The 6,000-nt window shown below is 40.6% G+C and overlaps 1 long non-coding RNA gene across 3 annotated transcripts in view; it reads right to left on the bottom strand.

Moving 5' to 3' along the window:
* LOC128579633 (uncharacterized) overlaps positions 1–4,939 on the bottom strand; it is a 136,401-nt gene extending 131,462 nt beyond the window's left edge. For all 3 annotated transcript variants that reach the window (XR_008378235.1, XR_008378234.1, XR_008378233.1), the window contains exon 1: positions 4,632–4,939. This is a non-coding gene — a long non-coding RNA (uncharacterized LOC128579633). The remainder of the gene's footprint in view (positions 1–4,631) is intronic.
* Positions 4,940–6,000: the final 1,061 nt, after the last annotated feature.

Here is a 6,000-nt window from a genome sequence, read left to right on the forward strand (position 1 = left end):
ATATCTAGTTCAGGGAACTTTCTCACTAATGGATGTTCATAATTTTTCTGAATAATGTCTACATTTTAATTATGTTGCTAGAAATCAAATAGTTTAAAGGTCACGAAAATAATAGTTTCCCACGAGCATTGCATAGCACATTTTAGAACATTGACTATCAGAAGCACTTTCCCTTCTTGACAAGGAAGATTGAACCCAAACATGCCAAGTGACATGTCGAAGTCCCTTGGTGGGTGGGTAGTGGGGCTGGCTGCAGATCCAGACCTTCAGACCCAACAGACCAGTGTGGGTCCTGCCATGATGGGGACTGTGAACTGCTTTCCACTGGTGTCAATGGCAAAGGCCATTTGGAGAACTGTGTGAAGCACTCGGAGGTTACAGCCACACCCACTATTTTTTTTTCCTTTTATTAAGTCATATACACATAGATCGTGAATACATTTATGCTTTTGTGGGGTACAACCCACTTTTAACAAGCAGCATGCTGGGCCACCAGTGCCTGCCTTAGAGAGAGTGGGGGTGTAGGAGGTCTGCCGTATTACCCCTTCTTTTTACTTTGAGACAAAAGTTTCTAGGTGTTCCTTAATTCTCTGTGAAGGAGTCCCCGCAAGCCATGTTTGGTGAGTGGCTGAAGGTCCTTGTCACAGGCAGCCTCCAGATTACGAACAAGATGGGTTCTGTAAGTTTGTTCCGAAGCTGCACTTGTACGCAAGTTGGAACAGGTACATTTACCTGTAATAGCTTCCACTTGTGAGTGTGAGTCTTACATAAGTCAGATGTGTGTAACACGGGGGCTGCCTGTACCTGATTTTAGGAGAGCACATGAAGGTAGAGCGATGCTCAGATGAGATTCCTGATCATCCTGACTTTGCAAACTCTCAGCTGTACTCTGCCTGGAAACTGAGTGTGGCACAAGAACGCCCTTATTCTCATACTGCTTTTGTGGGCTTGAAGCCAGAGAGGAGGTGAGTGCAGGGCCAGTGCAGAGCCAGCTGTTCTTTACCACACCTGACTCATCATTTCCTACCACCTCCGAAGTTTTGACAGGCAGACCTTGCCACCCCGCAGTTAAGAGGCAACCTGGGATCCGGCCAGCAGCTGACGGACCATTTCATCTGCTTTATTAGCTACCTAGTATAGTCCTGGATGATATCTGCCCTCCACAAGCAGAACTCACAGGTTGAAACTTTACAATAGAATGTTTTTCTGGTTCATCTTTCTCTTTTAATTTCTCTTCTACCAATCCATATTTCCTCGGTTAGGTTTTATGTTCTACAACCTATTTGGCCAGCAGATTGGCATCAATGTAAGAGGGATGCTAGCTGTGTACGGCAGGACATGAATGATGGGTTGAAATCATTCAATTAATGGTCCAGAACAGAGGAAAAACTTCAGAGAGGGAAGTATTACTTATGAATTTTATCATCAGACATACTTGATTAAAAATTAGTGGCTCGTACTCCCAACTCTTTAATATTGATTAAAAAAACCCAGTGAAGTGACAATTTCCCTTACCCATCACCACTGGTCATGCACCATCTGCACTGATTTATTTTATGTTATATGGGTGCGATATAAATGTTGAGCTGTCCTCTGTGTAGAGGACAACACTAGTGTACTATGTTTTACTTGTAAGGCAGGTGCCATAGATGTTTTCACATGTTGTGATGAATTTTTGTGAGGCTATTGACCTCCAATCAATTCTTCCCCGTGACAATTGGGCTATACACTGAGGACAGCTTAGGCGACTGAGCCATGTTCTGCACCTGTATTTCTGAAAGAGACTCAGACCTCTGGCTCATTCCAGATTGTAAGTACAATCTTATCTTTTTAACCCTATAAATACCAGCTGAGTTCATTGAGCCAGAGATAATGGAGTAGAAGTTAAATAATTTCCAAAGGTAATTTGCTTTTCAGTGAATGAGAAATTGTATCAATAAAATAAATTAAAAATTGTCACATATCTGCAATCCACCCATAGCTTTACACTGTGTTAACCTTACCTGAAATCACAAGAAGTAAGTGTTACTTACTCTTTTACTTCACTTTGCAATACAAGAAAGAAAGCACTAATAAGTATATTTTTCATCTTTTATCCTCTTGCTATGAATGAATTTATTTATCTCTCTAGAGTAACATGATTTTATATAAAACCATTTCTTTGTGCATCTTAGATTCAAATATGAGTGTTTTTTTTTCACTATATATACTTTTTTCATCTTGCTTTAGAGATTTTTCTGTACTCGGTTTGGGAATATTTTCCAAATGCAGGTGCAATATCTGCCTATAATATATACTCAGATGTGTAATGGTCTTTTTAGCTCATCTGAGAATTAGGCCCTGCCCCTAATTTTCTGCCCTCCTCCTAGTTTTCTAAAAAGGCATCATTGTTGTACTATTGCATTTTTAAAATAAACTGCCCAGTACATTATGTGATTCACATAAGTATACCAGATGGATTCAAAAGATATTGAGTCATATTGTTCAGCCTTCTGAACACACATGTTGGTAGCATCATTTGCCAGCATTTCTTTTTTATCATTTTAAAATGTTCTGTTTCATTTCACCTGGTAATGCTTCATGAGACTTGGAAGTATGTCTTCTAATTTTTTACTTCTTGGAAGCTGTTTTATTTGAGTCTTATTATCACTAATTATTAAAATAAATTGCTTGAAGGCTTCCAAGAAAAGTGTGACTTTAACATACAAAGAATTTGAAGCATATATGAGAGAACATTTCTCCATAATTAAAAGCTTCTAAATTGAGGGTGTTACTGGCCAATATTATTTTTTGGGGTTCACAATAAAATAGGGTTTGAATATTTTCTTCTTGATTTATTCCTATCTCTCAATGATCAAAAAATTATTACAGAAGAAATCCCATTTTCCCTTAAAAAATTGTTTCTTATGTTGTCTGTGAAACTGAGTGCTTTGAAAATTTTAACTGTAATTAATGAAGGAACACCTGGAAATGCTGCTAACTTCATAACCCTGGTTTGAGACTTGGAGATGGGGTAGATAAAGTAACAGCCAGAATTTTGAAATTAATGATTAACACCTTCTTGGAGATTAATGGTTGATTTGTGTTTCCCCCAGTACAGATTGAGTAATTAGCTGATTAAGTAAACAGAAAAAGCAAACTCTGCACTTTGGGGCTTGAACCATCTGCTTTGTTGTCCCCATTGATTAAATAAACTGTAAAATGATCACTTACCCACTGAATTTCCTCATGCTCTGTGGGTACACTGAAGTTAAGCATTGAACAACAGGGTGGCCCACCTGAAATCTGCCTCAAAGTACCTGCAGCCCTGGCGAATATGTAAATTCCAGAGCCACATCCCAAACCAATCAGAATCTCTGTGGGTGGAGCCTGAGGATCCTCACTGTGACCATCAATCCTGGCTGTTCTTAACAGATACCAGATTTTGAGAACCACAAAGCAACCAGAAGCTCCATGACCAGCCTGTCCCCTAGACCTGACTTTTCCTGTAATTAGTCACCCTCTTTGTCACTTTTCCCTTTGTTTTCTGCTTTCCATTGACTCTGCCAGGGCTGGGTAAGTTCTTTCCTCTTTACGCCCTTGCTCATGTTCATTTTTATTTTTTCTAAAGAGAAATCTACAAAACAAAAATTTGTAACTCACAGTAGGTTTTGAAATAAGCCCAGCAGCCTTAGCTGATATATCTATCTATCTATCTATCTATCTATCTATCTATCTATCTATATATATGCAATACTGTATACATATATAAGTAAAATAATCACACTCAATTCTCCATGAAGTTTGAATATTTATTGCACATTTTTATCCTCATTTTCATCCTATGAAATATACCCGGGTAGGTATTTCTGTTGTGATTTGAAAGGTGAGTTAAACTAGCCCAGGGAGCTAAAAGGCTTGCTCATAGGACCAGAAAGTCTATGGCTTCCATGAACATTTTGAGGACCCAGAAGTGTGGTTCTCTTAATATTCTCAGTGCCTAGCATGTTGCCTGGCTTTTAGGAGATGTTCAGAAGTGTCTGAATCCCTCCATGTATTGTTTTTTCATCTGACAGGTCCACCTCTTCAGAACAAAGGCCTGAAGCAGTGAGAGCAGTGAGGTGCTGAACTGTTCTAAATCTTTACACAGGAGACCAAAGAGCATGATTCACCTTTCCCAGCTCTGGGTTCCTGATTTATGGGGTTGCTTTCTAAGAGAATAGGCCAGGTGAGATAATGTGGCTGGATAATTACATAATTTTTTATTTTCACTGACTTTGGCCTAAGTCTTTATAATATCGTTAAATGTGTAGACACAAATTAGTCCTTTTATACACAAATCTCCTTCTCGTATCAGTTATAACATTATGTTTTCTCAGAGGAGGCGGAGCAAGATGGCGGCCGAGTAACAGCTTCCTTGCATATGGGCACCGTGAGTCTGGGGAGATAGGACTCCAGGCATCTCTGGCTGGTGGGATCTGCCTATCATCACTCCTATGAGGATACAGGGAGTCAGCGAGAGACTTCTGGACCCCAAGAGGAGGACTAAAACAGTGGAAAACCGGCAAGTGGTCGCATGTGTTCAATCCGTCTAAACCCACCCACAACGGTAAGTTCAGTAGCAGCGAGACTGCAAACCAGAAAGGCCTTACCTGTGAACTGTTTTGATGTCCTTGGACTTGGCACTGAGTTGAACTGCCTTGGGGAAGGCCTGAGCGGGAGTGCGAAGAACTTTGGCCGTTGTCTAGGGCCCCAGTCTGAGCCGCTGAGCCAGATGGAGCTAATAGTGTTTGGCGATGGGTCACATGGTACCATTGTCAGTGATCTGCCCCGGCAAGCTCCGCCCTCAGGGTGGCAGAGCTAGAAACGGGTGGGAGCTGGTAACCCAGCAACCAAGTAGCCTAAGGGTGGGGTCTGAGCCGCCTTACAGCCCTAACCCTCAGGGGCAGAGTGAGACCGGTTTTGGCACACTGGGTAAGTGGATAGCCACTTCAGCAGTGATTCCAGCAAGAAAGCTGGGAAAGATTCTGCTCAGCAAGTTTACAAGTTCAAAGTGCCTTTTAAGTGGGCTGAAGAGAGATTTAGGGTGTCTGCCTGCTGGAGTTTGAGAAATCAGCAGCCTCCAGAAATATCAGAACTGTGATTAACATCTCATACCCCAGAAGACCACGTGTTGCCCAGACAATATTCAATAACATATACAAACTGCTTAGTTTTTGGTTGTGTATTTTTTTCTTTTTTTTTTTTGTTTGGTTTTTATTTTATTTTATTTTTTTTTGTTTTGTTTATTTTGACGTTGTTGATGTTCTTTTGTTTTTTAATTTCAATCTTTTCCATACAGATCCCTTTTTCTTTCTCAATTTTTCTAGTTTAATTATAATTTCCCATTGCTGCCTTTTTTAATAACTAGAACTTCATTTTTGCTAGTGTTTCTACTGCTATCATTTGGTTTTTCACCCAATTTTATCCCCGTAAAGTTTTCTGTTTGCTTGTTTTGGTTTGACTTATAGCATTTTTGTCTTTCCTCTCCACTTGGTGGAGGTGGGGTACTGTGTCTGATCAGGTTAGCAGAGAGCAGCTGACCTCAAGGGAACCACCCAACTGGGCACCCCAGAAGGTGGGGTTTTTTAAGGTTGTGTCAAAGTACCCTACTGTACACCTATATTGCCCTGTCTCCCTCTTTCTGTGCCTCTCTTCTTTTTGTCAATATCCTTATACCCACCCCCTCTCCTTTCTCTATCTTTCTTTTTTTTCTTATCACTCGGTCCTCCTTTCTTTCATCCCTTTTTTGCTCTTCAACCTTCTCACCCTTCTGGTCCTGTAACCCTTAGTCCACAGGCACGAGAACTTAAAGAGCAAGAGGAAGTGAAAGGAAAACTAGGGCAAGGAAACAGATAAAAGAAATCACTCATGAGGAAGAATCAGCAGAAAACTCCAGTCAACATGAAGAACCAGTCTAGAACAACCCCACCAAGGGAACATGAGGTAGCTACTGCAGATGATTCCACCTGTAAAGAAAAG

This window comes from Nycticebus coucang, unplaced genomic scaffold, assembly GCF_027406575.1.
Source record: "Nycticebus coucang isolate mNycCou1 unplaced genomic scaffold, mNycCou1.pri scaffold_78, whole genome shotgun sequence".
NCBI lineage: Eukaryota > Metazoa > Chordata > Mammalia > Primates > Lorisidae > Nycticebus > Nycticebus coucang.